Genomic DNA, 12,749 nt, shown 5'->3' on the forward strand with positions numbered 1-12,749 from the left:
CCCCCCTCTCCCCTTATTATCCGCATTTGATTCAAGTGTACATCTTGTTCTCCCTCTATGTTAGATATAGAGGCTACATACATGTATGAGATCCCTTGTCGTACGCTTTGTGTTTTCTTATATTTCCATTATTTATGTTCATCACTGGAATAGTACGCTTCGGTCATACTAATGCTGTACTTGTCTATTTTATTTTGAAAAACTAATAAAGTATATAATAAAAAAAAAAAAAATCCTGTGGCACACCACCATCCAAAAATTTTAAAAAAAATCACACATTGTAGCCTACTACAGCATATATATATATATATATATATATATATATATATATATACACATACACACAAACACACACATACTGTATGTATTGTGCTGTTATGCCATGCCTCCTACAAACTACCCCTGCACTGGGAGTAAAAAACAAGCAATGTTTAAAAAATATGTCACACTGTTGTCAGTCTGCCGTGGCACACCTGAGGATCTCTCACGGCACACTAGTTGAAAAACACTGGTCTAACTCATAAGTGTCCAGGAAAACATGGCCGCGGTGACAACCCTACTGTCTATACAGCACACACTGCCTGTGTATACAGCACATATAACACACTGCCTGTGTATACAGCACATATCACACACTGCCTGTGTATACAGCACAAATCACACACACTGCCTGTGTATACAGCACATCACACACTGCCTGTGTATACAGCACAAATCACACACACTGCCTGTGTATACAGCACATCACACACACTGCCTGTGTATACAGCACATAACACACACTGCCTGTGTATACAGCACATCACACACACTGCCTGTGTATACAGCACATAACACACACTGCCAGTGTATACAGCACATAACACACACTGCCTGTGTATACAGCACATCACACACACTGCCTGTGTATACAGCACATAACACACACACTGCCTGTGTATACAGCACATAACACACACTGCCTGTGTATACAGCACATATCACACACTGCCTGTGTATACAGCACATCACTCACACTGCCTGTGTATATAGCACATCACACACACTGCCTGTGTATACAGCACATCACTCACACTGCCTGTGTATATAGCACATAACAAACACTGCCTGTGTATATAGCACATCACACTGCCTGTGTATACAGCACATGACACACTGCTTGTGTATACAGCACACAGTGACAAGAGCTGTGACATCAATCAGAGAGACCGCCCATCCCCCAGGAGTTTCCCTCCCATGATACAGTGCGACTGTGAGCGACGTGGAGACATTGGATCCTATTGTTTTCATAACACAAGCAGCTGTAGGCACTGAGTGTGACTGCAAACAGCAACGGTAAAGCACAGGGCCCCCGAGCAGAACGCATCTGAAGCTAATAGAACTCAACTTGTATTGGTGAGGAAACTGACTGGGGACAGTATATACACAGTACAGAGGGAGCAGGGAGTCTGAGGACTGTATATACACAGTACAGAGGGAGCAGGGAGTCTGAGGACAGTATATACACAGTACAGAGGGAGCAGGGAGTCTGAGGACAGTATATACACAGTACAGAGGGAGCAGGGAGTCTGGGGACTGTATATACACAGTACAGAGGGAGCAGGGAGTCTGAGGACTGTATATACACAGTACAGAGGGAGCAGAGAGCCTGAGGACAGTATATACACAGTACAGAGAAAGCAGGGAGCCTGAGGACAGTATAGACACAGTACAGAGGGAGCAGGGAGTCTGAGGACAGTCTATACACAGAACAGAGGGAGTAGTGAGACTAAGGACAGTATATACACAGTACAGAGGGAGCAGGGAGTCTGAGGACAGTCTATACACAGTACAGAGGGAGCAGGGAGTCTGAGGACAGTATATACACAGTACAGAGGGAGCAGGGAGTCTGAGGACTGTATATACACAGTACAGAGGGAGCAGGGAGCCTGAGGACAGTATATACACAGTACAGAGGGAGCAGGGAGCCTGAGGACAGTATATACACAGTACAGAGGGAGCAGGGAGTCTGAGGACAGTCTATACACAGAACAGAGGGAGTAGTGAGACTAAGGACAGTATATACACAGTACAGAGGGAGCAGGGAGTCTGAGGACAGTCTATACACAGTACAGAGGGAGCAGGGAGTCTGAGGACAGTATATACACAGTACAGAGGGAGCAGGGAGTCTGAGGACTGTATATACACAGTACAGAGGGAGCAGGGAGTCTGAAGACTGTATATACACAGTACAGAGGGAGTAGTGAGACTAAGGACAGTATATACACAGTACAGAGGGAGCAGGGAGTCTGAGGACAGTATATACACAGTCCAGAGGGAGCAGGGAGCCTGAGGACAGTATATACACAGTACAGAGGGAGCAGGGAGTCTGAGGACTGTATATACACAGTACAGAGGGAGCAGGGAGTCTGAGGACAGTCTATACACAGTACAGAGGGAGTAGTGAGACTAAGGACAGTATATACACAGTACAGAGGGAGCAGGGAGTCTGAGGACAGTATATACACAGTACAGAGGGAGTAGTGAGACTAAGGACAGTATATATACAGTACAGAGGGAGCAGGGAGTCTGAGGACAGTATATACACAGTACAGAGGGAGCAGGGAGTCTGAGGACTGTATATACACAGTACAGAGGGAGCAGGGAGTCTGAGGACAGTATAATACACAATCCAGAGGGAGCAGGGAGCCTGAGGACAGTATATACACAGTACAGAGGGAGTAGTGAGACTAAGGACAGTATATACATAGTACAGAGGGAGCAGGGAGTCTGAGGACAGTATATACACAGTCCAGAGGGAGCAGGGAGTCTGAGGACTGTATATACACAGTACAGAGGGAGCAGAGAGCCTGAGGACAGTATATACACAGTACAGAGGGAGCAGGGAGTCTGAGGACAGTCTATACACAGTACAGAGGGAGTAGTGAGACTAAGGACAGTATATACACAGTCCAGAGGGAGCAGGGAGTCTGAGGACTGTATATACACAGTACAGAGGGAGCAGGGAGTCTGAGGACTGTATATACACAGTACAGAGGGAGTAGTGAGACTAAGGACAGTATATACACAGTACAGAGGGAGCAGGGAGCCTGAAGACTGTATATACACAGTAGAGAGGGAGCAGTGAGTCTGAGGACTGTATATACACAGTACAGAGGGAGCAGGGAGTCTGAGGACAGTATATACACAGTACAGAGGGAGAAGGGAGTCTGGGGACAGTATATACACAGTACAGAGGGGGCAGGGAATCTGAGGACTGTATATACACAGTAGAGAGGGAGCAGGGAGTCTGAGGACTGTATATACACAGTAGAGAGGGAGCAGGGAGCCTGAGGACTGTATATACACAGTACAGAGGGAGCAAGGAGTCTGAGGACAGTATATACACAGTACAGAGGGAGAAGGGAGTCTGGGGACAGTATATACACAGTACAGAGGGAGCAGGGAGTCTGAGGACTGTATATACACAGTACAGAGGGAGCAGAGAGCCTGAGGACAGTATATACACAGTACAGAGGGAGCAGGGAGTCTGAGGACTGTATATACACAGTACAGAGGGAGCAGAGAGCCTGAGGACAGTATATACACAGTACAGAGGGAGCAGGGAGCCTGAGGACAGTATATACACAGTACAGAGGGAGCAGGGAGTCTGAGGACAGTCTATACACAGAACAGAGGGAGTAGTGAGACTAAGGACAGTATATACACAGTACAGAGGGAGCAGGGAGTCTGAGGACAGTCTATACACAGTACAGAGGGAGCAGGGAGTCTGAGGACAGTATATACACAGTACAGAGGGAGCAGGGAGTCTGAGGACTGTATATACACAGTACAGAGGGAGCAGGGAGTCTGAAGACTGTATATACACAGTACAGAGGGAGTAGTGAGACTAAGGACAGTATATACACAGTACAGAGGGAGCAGGGAGTCTGAGGACAGTATATACACAGTCCAGAGGGAGCAGGGAGCCTGAGGACAGTATATACACAGTACAGAGGGAGCAGGGAGTCTGAGGACTGTATATACACAGTACAGAGGGAGCAGGGAGTCTGAGGACAGTCTATACACAGTACAGAGGGAGTAGTGAGACTAAGGACAGTATATACACAGTACAGAGGGAGCAGGGAGTCTGAGGACAGTATATACACAGTACAGAGGGAGTAGTGAGACTAAGGACAGTATATATACAGTACAGAGGGAGCAGGGAGTCTGAGGACAGTATATACACAGTACAGAGGGAGCAGGGAGTCTGAGGACTGTATATACACAGTACAGAGGGAGCAGGGAGTCTGAGGACAGTATAATACACAATCCAGAGGGAGCAGGGAGCCTGAGGACAGTATATACACAGTACAGAGGGAGTAGTGAGACTAAGGACAGTATATACATAGTACAGAGGGAGCAGGGAGTCTGAGGACAGTATATACACAGTCCAGAGGGAGCAGGGAGTCTGAGGACTGTATATACACAGTACAGAGGGAGCAGAGAGCCTGAGGACAGTATATACACAGTACAGAGGGAGCAGGGAGTCTGAGGACAGTCTATACACAGTACAGAGGGAGTAGTGAGACTAAGGACAGTATATACACAGTCCAGAGGGAGCAGGGAGTCTGAGGACTGTATATACACAGTACAGAGGGAGCAGGGAGTCTGAGGACTGTATATACACAGTACAGAGGGAGCAGGGAGTCTGAGGACAGTATATAGACAGTAAAGAGGGAGCAGGGAGTCTGGGGACAGTATATACACAGTAGAGAGGGAGCAGGGAGTCTGAGGACTGTATATACACAGTACAGAGGGAGCAGGGAGTCTGAGGACAGTATATACACAGTACAGCGGGAGCAGGGAGTCTGAGGACTGTATATACACAGTAGAGAGGGAGCAGGGAGCCTGAGGACAGTATAAACACAGTACAAAGGGAGCAGGGAGTCTGAGGACTGTATATACACAGTACAGAGGGAGCAAGGAGTCTGAGGACAGTATATACACAGTACAGAGGGAGCAGGGAGTCTGAGGACAGTATATACACAGTACAGAGGGAGCAGGGAGCCTGGGGACAGCATATACGCAGTACAGGGGGAGCAGGGAGCCTGGGGACAGTATATACACAGTACAGAGGGAGCAGGGAGTCTGAGGACTGTATATACACAGTACAGAGTGAGCCTGGGGACAGTATATACACAGTACAGAGGGAGCCTGGGGACAGTATATACACAGTACAGAGGGAGCAGGGAGTCTGAGGACTGTATATACACAGTACAGGGGGAGCAGGGAGTCTGAGGATAGTATATACACAGTACAGAGGGAGCAGGGAGTCTGAGGACTGTATATACACAGTACAGAGGGAGCAGGGAGCCTGAGGAATGTATTTACACAGTACAGAGGGAGCAGGGAGTCTGAGGACAGTATATACACATTACAGAGGGAGCAGGGAGTCTGAGGACAGTATATACACAGTACAGAGGGAGCAGGGAGTCTGAGGACTGTATATACACAGTACAGAGTGAGCCTGGGGACAGTATATACACAGTACAGAGGGAGCCTGGGGACAGTATATACACAGTACAGAGGGAGCAGGGAGTCTGAGGACTGTATATACACAGTACAGGGGGAGCAGGGAGTCTGAGGATAGTATATACACAGTACAGAGGGAGCAGGGAGTCTGAGGACTGTATATACACAGTACAGAGGGAGCAGGGAGCCTGAGGAATGTATTTACACAGTACAGAGGGAGCAGGGAGTCTGAGGACAGTATATACACATTACAGAGGGAGCAGGGAGTCTGAGGACAGTATATACACAGTACAGAGGGAGCAGGGAGTCTGAGGACTGTATATACACAGTACAGGGGGAGCAGGGAGTCAGAGGACTGTATATACACAGTACAGAGGGAGCAGGGGGTCTGAAGATTTTATATACACAGTACAGAGGGAGCAGGGAGTCTGAGGACTGTATATACACAGTACAGAGGGAGCAGGGAGTCTGAGGACAGTATATACACAGTACAGAGGGAGCAGGGAGTCTGAGGACTGTATATACACAGTAGAGGGAGCAGGGAGTCTGAGGACTATATATACACAGTACAGAGGGAGCAGGGAGCCTGAGGAATGTATTTACACAGTACAGAGGGAGCAGGGAGTCTGAGGACTGTATATACACATTAGAGAGGGAGCAGGGGGTCTGAGGACTGTATATACACAGTACAGAGGGAGTATGGGGTCTGAAGACTGTATATACACCGTACAGAGGGAGCAGGGAGCCTGAGGACAGTATATACACAGTACAGAGGGAGCAGGGAGTCTGGGGACAGTATATACACAGTACAGAGGCAGCAGGGAGTCTGAGGACAGTATATACACAGTACAGAGGGAGCAGGGAGACTGAGGACTGCATATACAAAGTACAGAGGGAGCAGGGAGCCTGAGGACTGTATATACACAGTACAGCTGGAGCAGGGAGTCTGAGGACTGCATATACAAAGTACAGAGGGAGCAGGGAGCCTGAGGACTGTATATACACAGTAGAGGGAGCAGGGAGTCTGAGGACTGTATATACACAGTAGAGAGGGAGCAGGGAGTCTGAGGACTGTATATACACAGTACAGAGGGAGCAGGGAGTCTGAGGACAGTATATACACAGTACAGAGGGAGCAGGGAGTCTGAGGACTGTATATACACAGTACAGAGGGAGCAGGGAGCCTGAGGACTGTATATACAAAGTACAGAGGGAGCAGGGAGTCTGAGGACAGTATATACACAGTAGAGAGGGAGCAGGGAGTCTGGGGACTGTATGTACACAGTACAGAGGGAGTATGGGGTCTGAAGACTGTATATACACAGTAGAGAGGGAGCAGTGAGTCTGAGGACTGTATATACACCGTACAGAGGGAGCAGGGAGCCTGAGGACAGTATATACACAGTACAGAGGGAGCAGGGAGTCTGGGGACAGTATATACACAGTACAGAGGCAGCAGGGAGTCTGAGGACAGTATATACACAGTACAGAGGGAGCAGGGAGTCTGTGGACTGTATATACACAGTACAGAGGGAGCAGGGAGCCTGAGGACTGTATATACACAGTACAGAGGGAGCAGGGAGTGTGAGGACAGTATATACACAGTACAGAGGGAGCAGGGAGTCTGGGGACTGTATACACAGTACAGAGGGAGCAGGGAGCCTGAAGACTGTATATACACAGTGCAAAGGGAGCAGGGAGCCTGAGGACAGTATATTCACAGTACAGGGGGAGCAGGGAGTTTGAGGACAGTATATACACAGCACAGAGGGAGCAGGGAGTCTGGGGACTGTATATACACAGTGCAAAGGGAGCAGGGAGCCTGAGGACAGTATATACACAGTACAGAGGGAGCAGGGAGCCTGAGGACTGTATATACACAGTGCAAAGGGAGCAGGGAGCATGAGGACAGTATATACACAGTACAGGGGGAGCAGGGAGTCTGAGGACAGTATATACACAGTACAGAGGGAGTAGGGAGCTTGGGGACATTATATACACAGTACAGAGGGAGAAGGGAGTCTGGGGACAGTATATACACAGTACAGAGGGAGCAGGGAGTCTGAGGACTGTATATACACAGTACAGCGGGAGCAGGGAGTCTGAGGACTGCATATATAAAGTACAGAGGGAGCAGGGAGCCTGAGGACTGTATATACACAGTACAGAGGGAGCAGGGAGTCTGAGGACTGTATATACACAGTACAGAGGGAGCAGGGAGTCTGAGGACTGTATATACACAGTACAGAGGGAGCAGGGAGTCTGAGGACTGTATATACACAGTACAGAGGGAGCAGGGAGTCTGAGGACTGTATATACACAGTACAGAGGGAGCAGGGAGTCTGAGGACTGTATATACACAGTACAGAGGGAGAAGGGAGTCTGAGGACTGTATATACACAGTACAGAGGGAGCAGGGAGTCTGAGGACTGTATATACACAGTACAGAGGGAGCAGGGAGTTTGAGGACTGTATATACACAGTACAGAGGGAGCAGGGAGTTTGAGGACTGTATATACACAGTACAGAGTGAGCAGGGAGTCTGAGGAATGTATATACACAGTACAGAGGGAGAAGGGAGTCTGAAGACTGTATATACACAGTACAGAGGGAGCAGGGAGTCTGAGGACAGTATATACACAGTACAGAGGGAGCAGGGAGTCTGAGGACAGTATATACACAGTACAGAGGGAGCAGGGAGTCTGAGGACTGTATATACACAGTACAGAGGGAGCAGGGAGTCTGAGGACAGTATATACACAGTACAGAGGGAGCAAGGAGTCTGTGGACAGTATATACACAGTACAGAGGGAGCAGGGAGTCTGAGGACTGTATATACACAGTACAGAGGGAGCAAGGAGTCTGAGGACTGTATATGCACAGTACAGAGGGGGCAGGGAATCTGAGGACTGTATATACACAGTACAGAGGGAGCAGGGAGTCTGAGGACTGTATATACACAGTAGAGAGGGAGCAGGGAGCCTGAGGACTGTATATACACAGTACAGAGTGAGCAGGGAGTCTGGGGACTGTATATACACAGTACAGAGGGAGCAGGGAGTCTGAGGACAGTATATACACAGTACAGAGGAAGCAGGGAGCCTGAGGACAGTATATACACAGTACAGAGGGAGCAGAGAGGATGGGGACAGTATATACACAGTACAGAGGGAGCAGGGAGTCTGAGGACTATATATACACAGTACAGAGGGAGCAGGGAGTCTGAGGACTGTATATACACAGTACAGAGGGAGCAGGGAGTCTGAGGACAGTATATACACAGTACAGAGGGAGCAGGGAGTGTGAGGACTGTATATACACAGTACAGAGGGAGCAGAGAGGCTGGGGACAGTATATACACAGTACAGAGGGAGCAGGGAGTCTGAGGACTGTATATACACAGTACAGAGGGAGCAGGGAGTCTGAGGACTATATATATACACAGTACAGAGGGAGCAGGGAGTCTGAGGACTGTATATACACAGTACAGAGGGAGCAGGGAGTCTGAGGACAGTATATACACAGTACAGAGGGAGCAGGGAGTCTGAGGACTGTATATACACAGTACAGAGGGAGCAGGGATTCAGGGGACTGTATATACACAGTGCAGAGGGAGCAGGGAGCCTGAGGACTGTATATAAACAGTACAGAGGGAGCAGGGATTCTGAGGACTGTATATACACAGTACAGAGGGAGCAGGGAGTCTGAGGACAGTATATACACAGTACAGAGGGAGCAGAGAGTCTGAGGACTGTTTATACACAGTACAGAGGGAGCAGGGAGTCTGAGGACTATATATACACAGTACAGAGGGAGCAGGGAGTCTGAGGACTGTATATACACAGTACAGAGGGAGCAGGGAGTGTGAGGACTGTATAGACACAGTACAGAGGGAGCAGGGAGTCTGAGGACAGTATATACACAGTACAGAGGGAGCAGGGAGTCAGGGGACTGTATATACACAGTGTAGAGGGAGCAGGGAGCCTGAGGACTATATATAAACAGTACAGAGGGAGCAGGGATTCTGAGGACTGTATATACACAGTACAGAGGGAGCAGGGAGTCTGAGGACTGTATATACACAGTACAGAGGGAGCAGGGAGTCTGAGGACAGTATATACACAGTACAGAGGGAGCAGGGAGTCTGAGGACAGTATATACACAGTACAGGGGGAGCAGGGAGTCTGAGGACAGTATATACACAGTACATAGGGAGCAGGGAGCCTGAGGATTGTATATGCACAGTACAGAGGGAGCAGGGAGCCTGAGGACTGTATATACACAGTACAGAGGGAGCAGGGAGCCTGAGGACTGTATATACACAGTACAGAGGGAGCAGGGAGCCTGAGGACTGTATATACACAGTACAGAGGGAGCATGGAGCCTGAGAACTGTATATACACAGTACAGAGGGAGCAGGGAGTGTGAGGACAGTATATACACATTACAGAGGGAGCAGGGAGTCTGGGGACTGTATATACACAGTACAGAGGGATCAGGGAGTCTGAGGACTGTATATACACAGTAGAGGGAGCAGGGAGTCTGAGAACTGTATATACACAGTACAGAGGGAGCAGGGAGCCTGAGGACAGTATATACACTGTACAGAGGGAGCAGGGGGTCTGAGAACTGTATATACACAGTACAGAGGGAGCAGGGAGTCTGAGGACAGTATATACACAGTACAGAGGGAGCAGGGAGTCTGAGGACTGTATATACACAGTACAGAGGGAGCAGGGAGTCTGAGGACTGTATATACACAGTAGAGAGGGAGCAGGGAGTCTGGGGACTGTATATACACAGTACAGAGGGAGCAGGGAGTCTGAGGACAGTATATACACAGTACAGAGGGAGCAGGGAGTCTGAGGACTCTATATACACAGTACAGAAGGAGCAGGGAGTCTGAGGACAGTATATACACAGTACAGAGGGAGCAGGGAGTTTGAGGACTGTATATACACAGTAGAGAGGGAGCAGGGAGTCTGGGGACTGTATATACACAGTACAGAGGGAGCAGGGAGTCTGGGGACTGTATATACACAGTACAGAGGGAGCAGGGAGTCTGGGGACTGTATATACACAGTACAGAGGGAGCAGGGAGTCTGAGGACAATATATACACAGTACAGAGGGAGCAGGGAGTCTGGGGACTGTATATACACAGTACAGAGGGAGCAGTGAGTCTGAGGACTGTATATACACAGTACAGAGGGAGCAGGGAGTCTGAGGACAGTATATACACAGTACAGGGGGAGCAGGGAGTCAGAGGAATGTATATACACAGTACAGAGGGAGCAGGGAGTCTGAGGACTGTATATACACAGTAGAGAGGGAGCAGGGAGTCTGGGGACTGTATATACACAGTACAGAGGGAGCAGGGAGTCTGAGGACAGTATATACACAGTACAGAGGGAGCAGGGAGTCTGAGGACTGTATATACACAGTAGAGAGGGAGCAGGGAGTCTGAGGACAGTATATACACAGTAGAGAGGGAGCAGGGAGTCTGGGGACTGTATATACACAGTACAGAGGGAGCAGGGAGTTTAAGGACTGTATATACACAGTAGAGAGGGAGCAGGGAGTCTGGGGACTGTATATACACAGTACAGAGGGAGCAGGGAGTCTGAGGACTGTATATACACAGTACAGAGGGAGCAGGGAGTCTGAGGACAGTATATACACAGTACAGAGGGAGCAGGGAGTCTGAGGACAGTATATACACAGTACAGGGGGAGCAGGGAGTCTGAGGACAGTATATACACAGTACATAGGGAGCAGGGAGCCTGAGGATTGTATATACACAGTACAGAGGGAGCAGGGAGCCTGAGGACTGTATATACACAGTACAGAGGGAGCAGGGAGCCTGAGGACTGTATATACACAGTAGAGAGGGAGCAGGGAGTCTGGGGACTGTATATACACAGTACAGAGGGAGCAGGGAGTCTGAGGACAGTATATACACAGTACAGAGGGAGCAGGGAGTCTGAGGACTGTATATACACAGTAGAGAGGGAGCAGGGAGTCTGAGGACAGTATATACACAGTAGAGAGGGAGCAGGGAGTCTGGGGACTGTATATACACAGTACAGAGGGAGCAGGGAGTTTAAGGACTGTATATACACAGTAGAGAGGGAGCAGGGAGTCTGGGGACTGTATATACACAGTACAGAGGGAGCAGGGAGTCTGAGGACTGTATATACACAGTACAGAGGGAGCAGGGAGTCTGAGGACAGTATATACACAGTACAGAGGGAGCAGGGAGTCTGAGGACAGTATATACACAGTACAGGGGGAGCAGGGAGTCTGAGGACAGTATATACACAGTACATAGGGAGCAGGGAGCCTGAGGATTGTATATACACAGTACAGAGGGAGCAGGGAGCCTGAGGACTGTATATACACAGTACAGAGGGAGCAGGGAGCCTGAGGACTGTATATACACAGTACAGAGGGAGCAGGGAGCCTGAGGACTGTATATACACAGTACAGAGGGAGCATGGAGCCTGAGAACTGTATATACACAGTACAGAGGGAGCAGGGAGTGTGAGGACAGTATATACACATTACAGAGGGAGCAGGGAGTCTGGGGACTGTATATACACAGTACAGAGGGATCAGGGAGTCTGAGGACTGTATATACACAGTAGAGGGAGCAGGGAGTCTGAGAACTGTATATACACAGTACAGAGGGAGCAGGGAGCCTGAGGACAGTATATACACTGTACAGAGGGAGCAGGGGGTCTGAGAACTGTATATACACAGTACAGAGGGAGCAGGGAGCCTGAGGACAGTATATACACAGTACAGAGGGAGCAGGGAGTCTGAGGACTGTATATACACAGTACAGAGGGAGCAGGGAGTCTGAGGACTGTATATACACAATAGAGAGGGAGCAGGGAGTCTGGGGACTGTATATACACAGTACAGAGGGAGCAGGGAGTCTGAGGACAGTATATACACAGTACAGAGGGAGCAGGGAGTCTGAGGACTCTATATACACAGTACAGAAGGAGCAGGGAGTCTGAGGACAGTATATACACAGTACAGAGGGAGCAGGGAGTTTGAGGACTGTATATACACAGTAGAGAGGGAGCAGGGAGTCTGGGGACTGTATACACACAGTACAGAGGGAGCAGGGAGTCTGGGGACTGTATATACACAGTACAGAGGGAGCAGGGAGTCTGGGGACTGTATATACACAGTACAGAGGGAGCAGGGAGTCTGAGGACAATATAT

The 12,749-nt window shown here is 49.1% G+C and overlaps 1 protein-coding gene across 1 annotated transcript in view; it reads left to right on the forward strand.

The window, feature by feature from the left end:
* Positions 1-1,241: 1,241 nt before the first annotated feature.
* Positions 1,242-12,749, forward strand: part of CACFD1 (calcium channel flower domain containing 1) — a 65,488-nt gene continuing 53,980 nt past the window's right edge. Inside the window, exon 1 of the mRNA XM_053695374.1 lies at positions 1,242-1,395. The gene's annotated coding sequence lies outside the window, so the exon portion shown is untranslated. The remainder of the gene's footprint in view (positions 1,396-12,749) is intronic.

Source organism: Bombina bombina, chromosome 12, assembly GCF_027579735.1.
Source record: "Bombina bombina isolate aBomBom1 chromosome 12, aBomBom1.pri, whole genome shotgun sequence".
Taxonomy (NCBI): Eukaryota; Metazoa; Chordata; class Amphibia; order Anura; family Bombinatoridae; genus Bombina; species Bombina bombina.